The following is a 19353-nucleotide window of genomic DNA, read 5'->3' as shown; positions in this document are numbered from 1 at the left end:
TATGAGAATAGACTGGCGGCCAACATAAAAGGCAATCCCAAAGTCTTCCACAGGCATGCAAACATTAAACGGGTTGGAAGAACCTGACTCTGATTCGGGGCCAAAAAGGAGATCGACTCATGGAGCCAGCCCAAAAATGCTCCTGCCCGGTTTTGAACCGAGGACCTCTTGCGTGGTAAGCAAACGTAATAACCACTGCACTACAGAAACTCTACCTCACACGTGCTTCGAGGAAAGGCTCAGAAGGTCGCTGCCGTCTGCAAATACTCTCAGTGTGGGAGACGGGTCCCTTTCCCGTTTGGGGAACCAACTTCTACAAAATCGTTTACTGTATTAATTTCGCAATACTCATTAAACTCTGAAAAAAGACGAATAGTTGTTCAAATCGCCATTAATCAACTAATAATTTTCAGTTGCAGGCTGACAGAAATGCTAACTTTTGTTTTATTCATTCATTCACCAGGCAGAATATAGAAAGTTCAGAGGGGAATTTAGGGGAGTCTGTAACGAGGGGGCATAGATTTAAGGTGAGAGGGGAGAGATACAAATGTCCAGAGGGGCAATTTTTTCACTCAAAGTGTGGTGAGTGTCTGGTACGAGCTGCCAGAGGCAGGAGTAGAGGCGGGTACAATTTTGTCTTTTAAAAAGCATTCGGACAGTTACATGGGTAAGATGGGTACAGTGGGATATGGGCCAAGTGCAGGCAACTGGGAATAGCTCAGTAGTATAAACTGGGCGACATGGACATGTTGGGCCGAAGGGCTTGTTTCCATGTGGTAAACTTCTATGATTCTAAACTTCTATGAATTGAAAGGGGAAATCAGAGGGCCAAAGAGAGGGTATGAGAATAGACTGGCGGCCAGCATAAAAGGCAATCCAAAAGTCTTCCACAGGCATGTAAATATTCAACGGGTCGTGAGAACCCGACTCGAATTCGGGACCACAAAGGAGATCGACTCATGGAGGCAAAGGGGGTGGCCCAAAGTGTTTCTGCCCGGTATCAAACCGGGGACCTTTTGCATGTTAGGCAAACGTGATAACCACTACACTACAGAAATCCTGTTGCATTTATCGTTCTAGGAAACCCTCAGAAGATCGCTGCCGTCTGCAAACGCTCCCAGTGTGGGAGACGGGTCCCTTTCCCGTTCAGGGGATTAACTTCGACAAAATAGTTCACTCTATTAATTTCGCATTGCTCATTAAACTATGAAAAAAGACGAATAGTTGTTCAAATCGCCATTAATGAACGAATAACTTTCTGTTTCAGGCTGACGGGAATCCTAACTTGTTTTTTGATTCATTCACCAGGCAGAATATAGAAAGCTCAGAGGGGAATTGAAAGGGGAAATCAGAGGGGCAAAGAGAGGGTATGAGAATAGACTGGCGACCAACGTAAAAGGCAATCCCAAAGTCTTCCACAGGCATGTAAACATTAAACGGGTAGTGAGAACCCGACTCTGATTCGGGGCCAAAAAGGAGATCGACTCATGGAGCCAGCCCAAAAATGCGCCTGCTTGGTTTCGAACCAGGGACAGCTCGCGTATTAAGCGAACGTGATAACCACTGCACTACAGAAACTCTGCTGCACATGTGCTGCGAGGAAAGCCTCAGAAGATCGCTGCCGTCTGCAAATGCTCTCAGTGTGGGAATTGCAAACAATTTTACAACACCAAGTTATGGTCCAGCAATTTTATTTTAAATTCACAAACTTTCGGAGGCTTCCTCCTTCGTCAGGTGAACGATGTGAAAATCAAGTGTGGGAGACCGGTCACTTTCCCGTTTCGGGAAATAACGTCAAAAAAATTGTTTACTGTATTAATTTCGCAATACTCATTAAACTCTGAAAAAAGACGAATAGTTGTTCAAATCGCCATTAATCAACTAATAACTTTCTGTTGTAGGCTGACGGAAATGCCACCTTTTTTTTATTCATTCATTCACCAGGCATAATATAGAAAGTTCAGAGGGGAATTTAGGGGAGTCTTTCACGAGGGGGCATAGATTTATGGTGAGAGGGGAGAGATACAAATGGTCCAGAGGGGCAATTTTTTCTCTCAAAGGGTGGTGAGTGTCTGGAACTAGCTGCCAGAGGCAGGAGTAGAGGCGAGTACAATTTTGTCTTTTAAAAAGCATTTGGACAGTTACATGGGTAAGATGGGTATAGAGGGATATGGGCCAAGTGCAGGCAACTGGGACTAGCTTCGTGGTATAAACAGGGCGACATTGACATGTTGGGCCGAAGGGCCTGTTTCCATGTTGTAAACTTCTATGATTCTAAACTTCTATGAATTGAAAGGGGAAATAAGAGGTGCAAAGTGAGGGCATGAGAATAGACTGGCGGCCAACATAAAAGGCAATCCCAAAGTCTTCCACAGGCATGTAAACATTAAACGGGTCGGAAGAACCAGACTGTGATTCGGGACCATAAAAGAGATCGACTCATGGAGCCTCAGGGGGTGGCCCAAAAATGTTTCTGCTCGGATCTGAATTGGGGACCTGTCGCCTATTAAGCGAACGTGATAACCACTACACGACAGAAACTCTGCGGCACACGGTGTCCTGGGAAACCCTCAGAAGATAGCTGCCGTCTGCAAATGCTCTCAGTGTGGGAGACGGGTCCCTTTCCCGTTCAGGGGATTAACTTCCACAAAATAGTTCACTGTATTAATTTCGCAATACTCATTAAACTCTGAAAAAAGACGAATAGTTGTTCAAATCGCCATTGATCAATTGATAACTTTCTGTTTCAGGCTGACCGAAATCCTAACTTTTTTATTTATTCATTCACCAGGCAGAATATTGAAAGTTGAGAGGGGAACTTGAAGGGGAAATATGAGGGGCAAAGAGAGGTTATGAGATTAGACTGGCGGCCAACATAAAAGGGAATCCAAAAGACTTCCACAGACATGTAAAAATTAAATGGGTCGTGAGAACCCGACTCTGATTCGGGACCATAAAGGAGATCGACTCATGGAGGCAGCCCAAAAATGTTTTAAACCGGTTTCGAACTGAAGGCCTTACGCAGATTAAGCAAACGTGATAACCACTACACTACAAAACTCTGTAACACGGATTGTTGTAGGAAACTCTCAGAAGATAGCTGCCATCTGCAAATGCTCTCAGTGTGGGAGATGGGTCCCTTTCCCGTTCAGGGAATTAACTTCTCAAAATAGTTTGCTGTATTAATTTCGCAATACTGATTAAACTCTGAAAAAAGACGAATAGTTGTTCAAAGCGCCATTGTTCAACTAATAACTTTCTGTTTCAGGCTGACGGAAATCTTAATTTGTTTTTAATTCATTCACCAGGCAGAATATAGAAAGTTGAGAGGGGAACTGAAAGGGGAAATAAGAGGGGCATCGAGTGAGTATGAGAATAGACTGGCGGCCAACATAAAAGGCAATCCAAAAGTCTTCCACAGGCATGTAAACATTAAACGGTTCGTGAGAACCCGACTCGAATTCGGGACCAGAAAGGAGATCGACTCATGGAGGCAGAGGGGGTGGCCCAAAAATGTTTCTACCCGGTTTCGAACCGAGGACATTTCGCGTGTTCGGCGAACGTGATAACCACTACACCACAGAAACTCTGCCGCACACGTTGTTGTCGGAAACCCTCAGAAGATCGCTGCCGTCTGCAAATGCTCTCAGTGTGGGAGACGGGTCCTTTTCCCGATCAGGGAATTAACTTCTACAAAATAGTTCACTGTATTAATTTCGCAATGCTCATTAAATTATGAAAAAAGACGAATAGTTGTTCAAATCGCCATTAATGAACGAATAACTTTCTGTTTCAGGCTGACAGGAATCCTAACTTGTTTTTTGATTCATTCACCAGGCAGAATATAGAAAGTTCAGAGGGGAACAGAAAGGGGAAATAAGTGGGGCAAAGAGAATACTTTGCATATGTCTTTACCAAGGGTGAAGATGCTGCCAGAGTCTCAGCATAGGAAGATATAGTTGAGATACTGAATGGGTTAAACATTGATAAAGAACGGGTACTTGAAAGGCCAGCTGCACTTGAAGTCGATCAGTCACCCGATCCGGATGGGATGCATCCTCGGTTGCTGAGGGAAGTAAGAGGGGAAATTGAGGAGGTACTGGCCATAATCTTCCAAACATCCAAAGATACGGGGGTGGTGCAGAGGACTGGAGAATTGCAAATGTTACACCCTTCTTCAAAAAAGAGTGCAAGGGCGAACCCAGCAACAAGAAGCCAGTCAGGTAATCTCAGTGGTGGGGAAACGTTTCGAAACGATAATCTGTGACAGAATTAACAGTCACTTGGACTGTGTGGATTGATTAGGAAAAGCCAGCACGTCTTTGTTAAAGGCCAATCGTGTTTAACTGACCTGATGGAATATTTTGATGAGTTAACATAGAGGGTAGATGAAAGGAATGCAGTTGATGCAGCGTATATGGACTTTCAAAAGGCGTTTGATAAAGTGCCGCACTTTAGACTTATCAGTAAGCTTGTGGCCCATGGATTAAAGGGGGCAGTAGAAACATGGATACAGAATTAGCTCAGGGACAGGAAACAGACAGTAGTGGAGAGCGGATGTTTTGTGGAATGGAGGGAGTTGTACAGTGGTGTTCCCCAGGGGTCAATGCTGGGACCACTGCTTTTCTTGATATATATCAATGATTTGGACTTGGGTGTACAGGGCACAACTTCAAAATTTGCAGATGACACAAAATTTGGAATGGTAGTAAACAGTGTGGAGGAGAGTAATAATCTGCAAGAGGTTATAGACAGGCTGGTGGCATAGCGGACAAGTGGCAGATTAAATTTAACGCAGAAAAATGCGTACTGATCCATTTCGTGTCGGAAGAACGAGTAGAGGCAATATAAACTAGAGGGCATAACTCTAAAAGAGGTACAGGAACAGATAGATATGGGGGTTTATGTGCACAGCTGGTTGAAGGTGGCAGAGCAGGTTGAGAAAGCCATTAAAAAGCATCCGGAATCCTGGGCTTTATAAATAGAGGCATAGAGTACAAAAGTATGGAAGACATTATGAAACTTAATAAAACACTGGTTCGGGCACAACGGGAGTATTGTGTCCAGTTCTGGGCACCGCACTTTAGTAAAGATGTGAAGGCCTTAGAGAGGGTGCAGAAGAGATTTACAAAAATTATTAAAGGGATGACCTACTTTAGTTAAATAGATAGACTGGAGAAGCTGGAACAGAGACGGTTGCGAGGAGAATTTATAGAGGTATTCAAGATCATGATGGGTCCAGACAGAATAGATGGGGAGAAACTTTTCCCATTGGCTGAAGTGTCAAGAACCAGAGGATATCGATTTCAGGTGATTGGCAAAAGGGCCAAAGGTGACATGAGGAAAAACTTTTTCAAACAGCGAATGGTTAGAACCTGGAATGCACTGCCCGAGGGGGGGGTGGAGGCAGGTTCAATCTCGGGCTTCAAAAGGGAACTGGATAATTACTTCAAAGGAAAATAATTTCCGGGCGACGGCGATAGGGTGGGGAAGTGGGACCAGCTGGATTGCTGTTGCATTGAGCCGAAGGGTCTCCTTCCTTGCTGCAACCTTTCTTCGAAATCTATGATTTCATCGGATGGAGGTGTCGCTGACAATGCCAGCATTTATTGCCCATCCTTAATTGCCCTTGAGAAGGTGGTGGTGAGCCACCTTCCTGAACCGCTGAAGTCCGTGTGCTGAAGGTTCTCCAACAGTGCTGTTTGATAGGGAGTTCCAGGATTGCGACCAAGTGATGATGAAGGAACGGCGATATATTTCCAAGTGAGGATGATGTGTGACTTGGAGGGGAATGTTGTTCCCATGTGCCTGCTGCTCTTGTCCTTCTACGTGGTAGAGGTCGCGGGTTTGGGTGGTGCTGTCGAAGAAGCCTTGGCGAATAGCACTGCTACATTGCATCTTATAGATGGTACACACTGCAGCCACGGTGCGCTGGTCGTGGAGGGAGTGAATGTTTAAGGTAGTGAATGGAGTGCCATTCAAGCGGGCTGCTTTGTCCTGGATGGTGTCGAGCTTCTTGAGTGTTGTTGGAGCTGCACTCATCCAGGCAAGTGGAGAGTATTCCATCACACTCCTGACTTGCGCCTTGTAGATGGTGGAAAGGCTTTGGTGAGTCACTCGCCGCAGAATTCACAGCCTCTGACCTGCTCTTGCTGCCACAATATTTATGCGGCTGGTGCAGTTAAGTTTCTGTTCAATGGTGACCCCCAGGATTTTGATGGTGGGGGATTCAGCCATGGTAATGCCGTTGAATGTCAAGGGGAGGTGATTAGACTCTCTCTTGTTGGAGATGGTCATTGTCTCGAACTTGCCTGGTGGGAATGCTGCTTGCTACTTATCAGCCCAAGCCTGGATATTGTCCAGGTCTGGCTGCATGCGGGCTCGGGCTGCTTCATTATTTGAGGGTTGCGAATGGAACTGAACACTGTGCAATCATCAGCGAACATCCCCATTTCTGACCTTATGATGGAAGGAAGGTCATTGATGAAGCAGCTGAAGTTGGTTGAACCGAGGACACTGCCTTGAGGAACTCCTGCAGCAATGCCCTGCGGCTGAGATGATTGGCCTCCAACAACCACTACCATCTTCCTTTTTGCTAGGTATGACTCTAGCCAGTGGATAGATTTCCCCTGATTCCCATTGACTTCAATTTAGTCGGGCTCCTTGGTGCCACACTCGGTGAAATGCTGCCTTGATATTAAAGGCAGTCACTCTCACCTCACCTCTGGAATTCAGCTCTTTTGTCCATGTTTGAACCAAGGCTGAAATGAGGTCTGAAGCCGAGTTGTCCTGGCGGAACCCAAACTGAGCATCGGTGAGCAGGTTATTGGTAAGTAAGTGCCTCTTGATAGCACTGTCGTCGACACCTTCCATCGCTTTGCTGGTGATTGAGAGTCGACTGATGGAGCGTATTTGGCCTGATTGGATTTGTCCTGCTTATTGTGGACAGGACATACCTGGGCAATTTTCCACATTGTTGGATAGATGCCAGTGTTGTAGCTGCACTGGAACAGCTTGGCTAGAGGCGCGGCTAGTTCAGGAGCACAAATCTTCAGCACGACAGCCGAGATGTTGTCGGCGCCCATAGCCTTTGCTGTATCCAGTGCATTCAGCCGTTTCTTCAGATCACGTGGAGTGAATCGAATTGGCTGAAGACCTGCTTCCGTGATGGTGGGGATATTGGGAGGAGGCCGAGATGAATCATCCACTCAGCACTTCTGGCTGAAGATGGTTGCAAAAGCTTCAGGCTTGTCTTTTGCACTCACGTGCTGGACTCCGCCATCATTGAGGATGGGGATGTTTGCAGAGCCTCCTCCTCCCGTTAGTTGTTTAATTGTCCACCACCATTCACGACTGGATGTGGCAGGACTGCAGAGCTTTGATCTGATCCGTTGGTTGTGGAATCGCTTAGCTCTGTCGATAGCATGTTGCTTCTGCTATTTAGCATGCATGTAGTCCTGTGTTGTAGCTTCACCAGGATGGCACCTCATTTTTAGGTAAGCCTGGTGCTGTTCCTGGCATGCTCTTCTACACTCCTCATTGAACCAGGGTTGATCCCCTGGCTTGTTGGTAATGTTAGAGTGGGGAATATGCCGGGCCATGAGGTTACAGATTGTGCTGGAATACAATTCTGCTGCTGCTGATGGCCCACCGCACCTCATGGATGCCTAGTTTTGAGCTGCCAGATCTGTTCTGAACCTTTCCCATTTAGCACGGTGGTAGTGCCACAAAACACGTTGGATGTTGTCGTCATTGTGAAGACGGGAATTCGTGTCCACGAGGGCTGTGCGGTGGTCACTCCTACCAATGCTGTCATCGACAGATACATCTGCGACAAGAAGATTGGTGAGAGACGAGGTCAAGCAGGTTTTTCCCACCTCTTGGTTCACTCACCACCTGCCGCATGCCGAGTCTGACAGCTATAGGCTTCAGGACTCAGCCAGCTCGTTCAGTCGTGGTGCTACCGAGCCTCTCTTGGTGATAGACATTGAAGTCCCCCACCATAGTACATTCTGTGCCCTTTCCACCCTCAGTGCTTCCCAACATGGAAGAGGACTGATTCATCAGCTAAGGGAGGACGTTAGGTGGTAATCAGCAGGAGGTTTCCCTGCCCATGTTTTACCTGATGTCATGAGATTTCATGCGGTTCGGCGTCAATGTTGAGGGCTCCCTCCTAACTGTTGATCACTGTACCGCCACCTCCGGTCGATCTGCCCTGCCGATGGGACAGAGCATACCCAGAGATGTATGATGGAAGAGTTTGGGACCTTGGCTGAAAGGTCCGATTCTCTGAGTATGTCTATGTCAGGCTGTTGCTTGACTCGTCTGTGGGACAGCTCTCCCAATTTTTGCGCATGTCCCCAGATGTCAGTGAGGAGGCCTTTGGAGGATGAACAAGGGCTTGGTTTGCCTTTGTCGTCTCCGGTGCCGAGTGTTCCTTCCGGTTTTATTCTTATTATGATTTTTTTTTGGTGAGATTTTACAACTGAGTGGCTTCCTGGGCCATTTCAGAGGGCAATTGAGAATCAAGCACATTGCTGTGGGTCTGGAGTCACATATCGGCCAAACCGGGTGAGGGCGGCAGGTTTCCTTCCCAAAAGGGCATTACTGAACCAGATAGGTTTTTGCGACAATCCAGAAGTTTCATGGTCGTCTTTACTGATTACAGTTTTTTAAATTCCCGATTTTATTGAATTGAATTTAAATTTCCCACTTGCCGTAGCGAGATTTGAACGCATATTTTTGGATAAATTAGTGCAGGCTGCTTGTATTATTAATTTAGTAACATAACCACTATGTTACCGTGCAAAGCTAGTTAAGTCTATGGTCAATCGTGCCCCCCAGGATGTTGAAGATGGGGGATTCGGCGATGGTGTTGCCGTTAAATATTAATGGGAGGTGGTTCGACTCTATCTTTTTGGATATGATCATTGCCTGGCTGTTGAATGTTACTTGCCACTTATCAGCCCAAGTTTGAATGTTGTCCAGGTCTTGCTGTATGCAGGCACGGACTGCTTCATTATCTGAGGGGTTGCGAATGGAACTGAAAACTGTCTGATCATCAGTAAACGTCCTCACTCCTGACCTTAGGATGGAGAGAAGGTCATTGATGAAGCAGCTGAAGATGGTTGAGACTAGGACAGTGTCCTGAGGATCTCTTGCAGCAATGTCCTGGGACTGAGATGATTGGCCTCCAACAACCATACCATCTTCCTTTGTGCTGGGTATGACTCCAGTCACTGGAGAGTTTCCCCCTGATTCCCATTGACTTCTACTTTCCTAAGGCTCCATGATGCTACACTCGGTCAATGCTGTCTTGATGTCCAGGGCAGTCACTCTCACCTCACCTCTGGAATTCAGCTCTTTTGTCCATGTTTGGACCAAGGCTGTAATGAGGTCTGGAGCCCAGTGGTTCTGGCGGAACCCAAACTGAGCTTCGGTGAGCAGGTTGTTGGTGAGTACGTGTTGCTTGATAGCACTGCCGACGACTCCTTGCATCACTTTGCTGATGATTGAGAGGAGACTGATGGAGCGGTAATTGACTGGATTGGATTTTTCCTGCTTTTTCTGTAGAGGACATACCTGAGCAATTATCAACGTTGTCGGTTTTCCACCTTGGTGACCAAGTGACAGTATAAACTTTAATAAGTTTTTTTGTGTTTTGCCTGAGTTGAATTGTCATCCGTTCCCATTTTACAGTCGTGACTTTCGGACTTGGTTAAAAATGTTCCATGTTTATGATTCAACGAATCTGGTGCAGTTAAATTCCTCACCTCAATTACACAGAAGGGCGACGAATGCTCCACTTTATCGTACAACCCCAACTCGTGCCGCCTCAATTAAAGTACATGAAATATTGCCCCCCACTATTGCACAACCACAAATGTGTACATACAAAGTGTGTGTGCGTTTGCTTGACTGTGATATTATGCAACAGCAGCCGCCAATCACTCCGTGTCAATGGAACGTTTGTGAGCGACGAAAATCGAAACCCACCCGGACAATCCTGGAATATCAATGTCCGGGCTCAATCCACTCGGCCATGCTCTATGCCTCCATGCAGTGTTGTCCAGGAGAAATTGCTGACGAGCCGCAGGCGTGGCTATGGTGACATCGTTTTAGGCGCATGAACGAATTTTAGTAGAAAACATCTTACACACAAACAATATACAATACTTGACGTGTGTATATTTCATAGCAAACATCTCCCACCATTCAGTAACCAAGGAAGTAAAGCACTCACAACGATCAAAACACTACTACACTCTGCTTTTCACCATTTTATCAAAAACACACAAAACGTTTAAAGTCCACATGCATACGTCATGCGAATATGAGTATTGAGATCACAGGCCCAAAGACTGTATCCATTACTCATTCTTATTTAATAATCGCAATTGCAATTATCCACATTTGGATTCCCATTTCGCCAGATGAGGCGAGCGTCTAAGGTATTGGAACAACTGGTCAATGCCACAATGGATTGATTCCACGGGCCGTGTTCTGCTGACCCCAAACACTACACATTCTTACAACCAATAAAAACAAACCTGCCGTGGACGGATGTCGGGTTGGTTTTCTGGAAGCAGCAAATCAACTGCGCGGAAAAATCACCTCCAGCAGAAGGAACAAAAAAAAAATCCGACATGTGAAGGACTGAATGTGAGAATTCGAAACCACACCACGAGGGGAAATTGCGATCTGAATTCAGCGCCTCAGACCGCTGGCTCATCCTGACTCCAGCAGCTGTGATTTACTGACCCAGATTTTCTCAATGAGGCCTAATGACAGTTTCACTCACTTTGGTTCTCGGTAAATCCTGCTGGAAGGCCAAGTGATCAGTATATAAACTTCCCGGAGTTTCCTCTGCCTGTGCTCGGTGTATGTGAAGGCTTGGTCGGGCCGTGGTATCCAGTTTCCCAGGGAAGGGCAGTAATGCTCGGTCTGAGACTGTATTCGCTGCTTTCCGATGGCAGCCGGTGATTGGAGAGAGCAGGGCCGGACAGGCGGCCTGAATGACGCTGTTGTCACGGTCTCACGCACTCCGGGAGCTGGGGAACAGCGAACAACTGATGGGATTGTTGCTGCGTCTGAAATGCGGCTTCGAACTGCTGTTGTTAACGGCGGCAGCGCTGCAGGATCCTTGAATGATCCCTCACAAATCAACTGAAACATGTCGGAATGTGAATACCATTTTACTTTTCCAAAGTAAGGGGAGTGACATTCATTGCGGAAAAATGGGAAACAGTCTGCGTCTTGCTCACTGCAGAAATATCCACGTCACAGCGAGACAGCCCTCCGGCAAACAGTGAGTCTTCTCTTCGGACCTGGTCTGTCAAGAAGAATTCTGATTTCCTTGAAGCCAATCTCGGTTTTTTATTTATTGTTCGTGTGCCTGCTCTCCGATCGCAGGCGAAATGTTGGAATATCAGCCGTGCTCAGCTGATAGTAGCACTTTAGAAACCCGGCAATGCGAGACAATGAATGTTAAGGTAACATTTACCCGCTGTGAGTGGAATTCAACCACCAACCATTATTAATTAACAGTAACCAATTGCGCTGCAGAAACACGACGTCTTGCGCACTGAACCATTAATTCACCGAGCGAAAGCTTGAGCTTGCAGTGACCAATGTAACAGCTGTCTTACCATCAGTTTACTTTTCCAAAATAAAGGGTGTGCAGTTTGCACGAGTGAAAATCAAAGCTGTCTTATTTCTGAACTTCAAACGCCCCTTGCCCCCAAATGCCTGTATATTGGAAGACTCAGTCACCCAGTGATAGACAGCATTGATTTTACGAGCTGTGATTCACCATCCTCTATTTCAGTAATATTCAGGTTTGCTGAAAATGAGATGAGATGAAATGAGCAGGTCCAACGAGCCGGTCTGTGACACGACACGGTGTCTACAATGTTGTCTCTTGCACTTACAGTGAAACGGACGGCAGTTTTCTCTTTTAAACCAGTGGTTAAGATGTTCAGAAAAAAATGTACCCGAGAAAGACTGGATTTCAGCGGGTGACTCCGGGCCAGAGTAAAGTTCAGTTAAAATTTGTGATTGCCGAGTGGCTGAACGGTGGATTTGGAACTCCTGTGAGACTGCAGATCGCGCTGTTCAGATCTGCTTGGATCGATATTCCCTTCAACTCATCACTTACAGGACAGTCCGACTCTAAGTTTCATTTCCCCGGCGCTTGGTGATATTTCAAAAATTGGATAAGACCCGTGCTTAGCCCAACCTCGTCACTTACACGCTGACAGATACAAAGCGGCCACTCTCTGCTTCAGTGAGATGAAAGCCGACAGCAGTTTCACGATCGAATGTAATGGCGAACAAAACTCATTCAAAGCAAGTGCAGGTCACTGAGGTGCCTTTAAATTCCTGATTGTTTGCACTGAACTTCTTCCCAAAGCGTTTGAGATTCACGCGGGGCGATTTGGTGACTTCTTTTCATTTTATGCAAAAGTTTCAACCGCGGTTCAAGGTCAAAAGCCCTGGGACCACTGTTGTTCACAATTTATCGGTGCTGGGACCACTGTTGTTCACAATTTTTCGGTGCTGGGACCAATGTTCACAATTTATCGGTGCTGGGACCACTGTTGTTCAAAATTTACATTAATGATTTTGACACGGAAATCGGAAGGACAATTTCAAAATTTGCGGACGACATCTAATTGGGAGCTGTAGTTAATACAAACGCAAAATGCGAAAAATACAGGAAGACATTAGTAAACTTACAGAATGGGCGTGTAAATGGCAGATTAATTTCAATATAGATAAGTGTGAGGGGGTGCATTTTGTTCGGAAGAATAAGTAGGCCACATACTGCTGGATAATAAGAGTCTAAATGGAGGAGAGGAGCAAATGGATCTATGGGTACAGATAGACAAATCATTAAAAGTCACGACACAGGTTAATAAGGCTATGAGAAAGCAAACTAAGCACCGGGGTTCATTTCTAAAGGGATAGAATTGAAAAGCAGAGATGTTATATTAAACTAGTAGAGATCCTAGTTTAGACAACATTTGGAGTACTGGGCACAGTTCTGATCTCCATATTATAAGAAGGATATAGGGACATTGGGGAAGGTGCAGTAAGATTCACAATGATGATACCAGAACTGAGAGGATGTACTTATCAGGAAAGGCTGAACAGGCTAAGGCTCTTTTCTCTAGAAAAGAGAAGGCCGAGGTGTGACCTGATAGAAGTTATGAAAATAATGAAAGGGTTTGATGGGGCAGACGTAGATAAAATCTTTCCACTTGCCTTGTGGGTGTGTCCAAAACTAGTGGTCATAAGTATAAGATAGTCACTAATAAATCCAATGGGGAATTCAGGATAAACTTCTTTACCAAGGGTGTGGTTGGAATGTGGAGCACGCTAGCACAAACAGTAGTTGAGGCAAATAGCATTGATACATTTAAAGGGAAACTAGTTAAGCACACGAAGGAGAAAGGAATAGAAAGATATGCTGATCGGGTTAGATGTGGAAGGGTGAGAGGAGGCTCGTGTGGTGCATAAACGCCAGCATTGACAAGTTGGGCCGAATGGCCTGTGTCGGCGCTGTACACTCTATGTAAAAGTCGAGGGCAGAAAGAGACAACTTCCTGAAACTGGGGAACTCGGGAGACAGACCTTAGAGCAAGGTTCTGTATATTTAGAATGAGCAAATAAAACATTCATTCTGGAACATCCAGAATCCGATCAGCTCTAAAATCAACTGTTAGCCCCGCGTGATTTGAACACGCAGCTTTCCTGTGACACAATAAGTAATGTGGATGGAAGCAGGAAGTTGAGAAGTGACGTTGATAGATTAAGAGAGTGGGGCAAACTGCGGCAAATAGCGTTCAATGTGGGAAAGTGCGAGGTCATCCACTTTTGTCCGAAGAAAGATAGATCAGAGTATTTTCTAAATGGCGAGAAGCTAGGAATTGTGGAGGAGTGGACAAATTTAAGGGTTCATGTACATAAACCACTGCCAACGAGCGTACAGGTACAAAATATAATTCAAATCAATAACGGAGTATTAGAAAGGGTCGTTAGCTCACTCCGAATCGCGGGTTTGATCCCCGTACGGGCCATCAGAAGCTCATTGGATTTGTTTCCGTTTTTTGCAACTCTTAAAATCCAACATTTACAAGCGAATCCACACTCCGAGTCAAGGGAATTTTTCTGGTTAACACCCATTGCATCTTTGCCCCCGGGGCGGAAAAAACAGATCTTTCTTTTTATTTGTCTTCCTCTGGTTTGCAGATAAACGTTTAACTCGGGGCCTGTTCCCGTTAATGGCCAGAAGCAATAACAGACAGACAGAACGGGTCTGACCGCACCGAGATCTGGAAAAGGCAACAGTTTCGGACAAATGCATCAAATCAAATGGTCACCTGGAACCGGGGGAGACAAAACCAAGAGAAAAAGGCAGAGGGCAATAGAGAAATAAAAGCGAAAGGAATATGATCGAACTTTTCCCAAACTTGATTCCTTTCTGTTCTATCCCCAATCCTCCAGTGGCGGATATAAAATTTCACTGTAAATAAACGCAAGAATCGATCCAAATCTGATTCTGGGGAATGAGGTGGGCCAAGTGGAGCAAATGTCAGTGGGGGAACGTTTAGGGAACAGCGATCATAGTATCATAAGGTTTAGAATCCATAAGGTTTATGGAAAAGAACAAGGAGCAATCCAGAGTAAAATTAGTTAATTGAGGAGGGCCAATTTCAATGGGTTGAGAACGCATCTGGCCAGGGTAAATTGGAATCAAAGATTGACATGGAAAACTGTAATTGAACAATGGGCGGCCATTAAAGAAGTGATGGTTCAGGTACAGTCTCGGTACATTCCCACGTGTGGGGGAAAGTAGGGCAAATAAAGCCAGAACTCCCTGGATGATGAAAGAGATAGAGAGTAAGGTGAAACAGAAAAAAAGAGGTGTCGGACAGATGTCAGGTTGTTAATACAAGTGAGAACCGGGCTGAATGTAGAGAGTTCAGATGGGAAGTGAAAAGGGAAAAAAGGGGCATGGAGGGAGTATGAGTATAGACTGGTGGCTAACATAAAAGGGAATCCAAAAGTCTTCTTTTGTCACATGAACAGTAAACGGGTAGGAAGAGGAGGGGTGGGACCGATTAGGGACCAAAAAGGAGAGCTACGCATGGAGGCAAAGGGCATGGCTGTGGTACAAAATGAGTATGTTGCATTTGTCTTTACCAAGGAAGAAGATGCTCCCAAGTTACAGTAAAAGAAGTAGTTGAGATACGAGATGGGATATAAATTAATAAAGAGGAGCTATTAGGAAGGCCAGCTGTATTTAAAGTAGATCAGTCACCTGGTCCGGATGGGATGCATCCTAGTTTGCTGAGGTAATTAGGAGTGGAAATTGTGGAGGTACTGGCCATAATCTTCCAATCATCCTTAGATACGGGGGTGGTACCAGAGGACTGGAGAATTGCAAATATTACACCCTTGTTCAAAAAGGTTTGTATGGATAAATCCAGGAACTACAGGCCAGTCAGTTTAACCTCGGTGAAGGGGAAACTTTTAGAAACGATAATCCGAGACCAAGTTAATATCCAATGGACAAGTGTGGATTAATTAAGGAAAGCCAGCACGGATTTGTTGAAGGCAAATCGTGTTTAACTAACTTGATTGAGTTTTTTGTTGAGGTAAGAGAGATTCGATGAGGGCAATGTGGTTGACATGGTATATCTGGACGACCAAAAGGCGTTTGATAAAGTGTTGCATAATCGGCTTGTCATCAAAGTTGAAGCCCATAGAATAAAAGGTGCAGTGGCAGTACGAAATTGGCTAAGTGACAGGAAACAGAGAGCAGTGGTGAACGGTTGTTTAAAAGACTGGAGGAAGGTGTACAGTCGTGTTCCCCACGGGTCGGTACTCGGACCACTGCTTTTCTTGATATATATTAATAAATTGGACTTTGGTGTACAGGGCACAATTTCAAAATTTGCAGATGACAGAAAGCTTGGAAGTGTAATGAACAGTGAAGAGGATAGTGATAGGACAAAGACAGGCTGGTGGAATGGGCGGACACATGGCAGGTCAAATTTAACGCGGAGAAAAGCGAAGCGATACATTTTAGTAGGAAAAACGAGGAGAGGCGAATCGAACTGAAGGGCTGAATTCTAAAGGAGCTGCAGGAACCGAGAAATCTGGGGGTATGTGTGATCAAATCTTTAAAAGTGGCAGCGCAGATTGAGAAAACGGTTTTAAAAAGAACATGGGATCCTGTGCTTCACAAATTGAGGCAAAGAGAACAAAAACAAGGAGAGTACGATGAGCTTTTATAAAACACTGGTTCGGCCACAACTGTAGTATTGTGTCCAGTTCTGGGCACCGCACTTTGGGACGGTTGTGAAGGCCTTAGAGAGGGTGCAGAAAAGATTTATTAGAATTGTTCCAGGGATGAATGACTTCAGTTACGTGTATAGACTGGAGAAGCTGGGGTTGTTGTCCTTAGAGCAGAGAATGTTGAGAGGAGATTTCATCGATGTATTTAAAATCATGAAGGGTCTAGACAGAGGAGATAGAGAGAAACTGCTCCCATAGGCGGAAGGGTCAAGAACCAGAGGACAAAGATTTATGGTGATTGCAAAAGAATGAAAGTCGACATGAGGAAAAACGCTTTTACACAGCGAGTGGTTAAGGCCTGGAATTCACTGCCTGAGTGAGTGCTGGAGGCAGATTCAATCGTGGCTTTCAAAGGGAATTGGATAAGTACTTGAAGGGAAAAAATGCAGGGCTACGGGTAAACTGCGTGGGAGTGTGACGAGCTGGATTGCTCTAGCAGAGTTCCGGCATGGACTCGATGGGCCGAATGGCCTCCTTCTGTGCTGTAACCATTCCAGGATTGAAAGAAGCAGAAATTAAATAACTCAAACTGCCGAAACCCGAGATCTTTGGACCTTCAGTCAAACGCCCTCCCAAATGAACTATTTCCACCCCACTGTTAATTGATCCTTGTGCCCTTATGTTGGAAGAACATAAAACCCCAGGGCGAATTGCCCCTCCCGGTCATTCCGCACTTCATGTATAAACATCGCACTCATATATACACACCCACAGTTCATATATAAACATCGGACTCAAAAACACAGACCCACAGTTCATATATAAACATCACACTCAAAAATACACACCCATAGTTCATATATAAACATCGCACTCATATATACTCACCCACCGTTCATATATAAACATCGCACTCATATATACTCACCCATAGTTCATATATAAACATCGCACTCATATACACTCACCCATAGTTCATATATAAACATCACACTCATATATACTCACCCATAGTTCATAAATAAACATCGCACTCATATATACTCACCCATAGTTCATATATAAACATCGCATTCATATATACACACCCATAGTTCAAATATAAACATCGCACTCATATATACACACCCACAGTTCATATATAAACATCACACTCATATATACACACCCATAGTTCATATATAAACATCACACTCATATATACACACCCACAGTTCATATATAAACATCGCACTCATATATACGCACCTACAGTTCATATATAAATATCGCACTCATATGTACTCACCCACAGGTCATACATAAACATCGCACTCATATATATACACCCACAGTTCATATATAAACATCACACTCATACCTACACTCCCACAGTTTATAAAAGAACAGCGCATTCTTACTCCACACCCAGTTTATATGTATCCAAAGTCCTGTTTATAGTTCTCACCAAAGTCTGAACACTGAAAGTTTAACTGTTTTCCAGATACTGTACGTCCTACTTTGTATTTTCAGCATCGGATTTCCTGCAGACCGGCAAAGGGAGCGGAATAGCGGAGCTGCCGGTGAATGCTGCTTTTCACGAACGTCTCGGCGTCCAGGAGCTAGCGGGGATTGGAAAGCTCTTGTGTCACACGAAGTGTCTGAACGGCCCGGATACACCTGAAGGTCATCAGCGCGGTGCCTCCACGTCGTGCTGCAATGTTCGTGTGTCTGACATCAAACGAAAAGGCGGCTTGTTGGAAAACGTTGTGGTCACAGTTTCTTTTTGTAATTGAACCTAAATCTTTCAAGATGGAATGTTTTCTTTGATGCTTCACCACAAACAATATCGAATAACGAAATTTGATTCTTCGTTCCCCAGTGTTAGAGATAAAATTGCATGAACCCGAGCCAGGTAGGAGTCGAACCTACAATCTTCTGATCCGTAGTCAGACGCGTTATCCATTGCGCCACTGGCCCATGTGATGACCGTTAGTGTATTTTATTTAATTTTTCATTAAATCTACCGACAGGTTGACACAGAGATAAACACAGCGAAACAGACAAGAGAAATCGAAACGAACCAAACGGCCTCAAACTCCAACAGACAGTGGCGAGGATCTGACAGGTGTCAGTGAGAGGAGATGGTGATTTTGCAGCTTGATTTGGCGACGTGGCTTCGCTGCTCAAAGTGCCTGTTTCGTCGGGTCCTTTATTGACTTAAGCCTCCGATGTGATATTTACCCAATTTGTGAGTTAAGCAACGAAATAACATTAAACAAAATAATATTTGTATTAGTTTCGGAATCAACAAGGAAAGGATTCCAGAACTGCAGTGCGGAAGTGCTCCTTCATTATACAGATGGACCTCTCATACAATGTCCCCGAAACACGTTTCGAGGATACTGTTCCAGAGGGCTGATTTTAGAAAGTACTTTAGTTACAACCAGCAACCAATCTCCATTAAAAGTTACGAAGCGAAACTCGTTTCAGAGCAGTTTCGCTGTTCAGCTTTTGTAAAATTAGTAGAAACTCATTTTGAACACATCTTAGTATTAATGAGAATATCAGGCACAGGACAATTGGGATGGAACCGTCTCTTGCAATAAGTACAAAGTATAATCGATTAAAAAGTGAAAAAGCCAATCCAATCTCTCAATCTCTCTCTCTGTCACTTTCTCGGTGAGTGAACGTAAACCAGCAGAAGAAGCTAAAACAAAGAACTGAGCAGTTTTGTTTGTTTCCTTTTCCTTCGGGCGAGTACAGTTGAAGAGAATGATTTCTGTTTCCTGCTGGACAAATAACTGGAATGAGCATTGTATCTGGTTCCCATGGTTACCCAGTGAAACATCCACGTTTATATCTCACATTTACACTGATCCCTTCCTTCCTCACTAATTATAGGAAACTTTTGGTAAGGTTCAATCACACTTCAGAAGTCCAGAAGCGCAATGAAAGGTGGACATTTCATGGTGACGTAACCAACAGGCGAGGGAGGTTTGCAGGTTTACCTGGAGCTGTAAATGTATAAACTCCTTCCAATGTACAAACTCCCCTCACCAACAGTAA

At 44.8% G+C, this 19353-nt stretch overlaps 3 non-coding genes across 3 annotated transcripts; all 3 read right to left on the bottom strand.

The window, feature by feature from the left end:
• Positions 1–985: 985 nt before the first annotated feature.
• trnav-aac (transfer RNA valine (anticodon AAC)) lies at positions 986–1058 on the bottom strand. Its single transcript has one exon. It is a non-coding gene; the product is annotated as a tRNA-Val (tRNA).
• A 2456-nt stretch (positions 1059–3514) lies between these two features.
• On the bottom strand, positions 3515–3587 carry trnav-aac (transfer RNA valine (anticodon AAC)). Its single transcript has one exon. It is a non-coding gene; the product is annotated as a tRNA-Val (tRNA).
• Positions 3588–18191: 14604 nt separating this feature from the next.
• On the bottom strand, positions 18192–18264 carry trnar-acg (transfer RNA arginine (anticodon ACG)). Its single transcript has one exon. It is a non-coding gene; the product is annotated as a tRNA-Arg (tRNA).
• Between the last annotated feature and the right edge of the window lie 1089 nt (positions 18265–19353).

Source organism: Heptranchias perlo, chromosome 20 (assembly GCF_035084215.1).
Source record: "Heptranchias perlo isolate sHepPer1 chromosome 20, sHepPer1.hap1, whole genome shotgun sequence".
Classification (NCBI taxonomy): domain Eukaryota; kingdom Metazoa; phylum Chordata; class Chondrichthyes; order Hexanchiformes; family Hexanchidae; genus Heptranchias; species Heptranchias perlo.
Note: the sequence above shows the minus strand (reverse complement) of the source record. Positions and strands in the feature narration are given on the sequence as shown.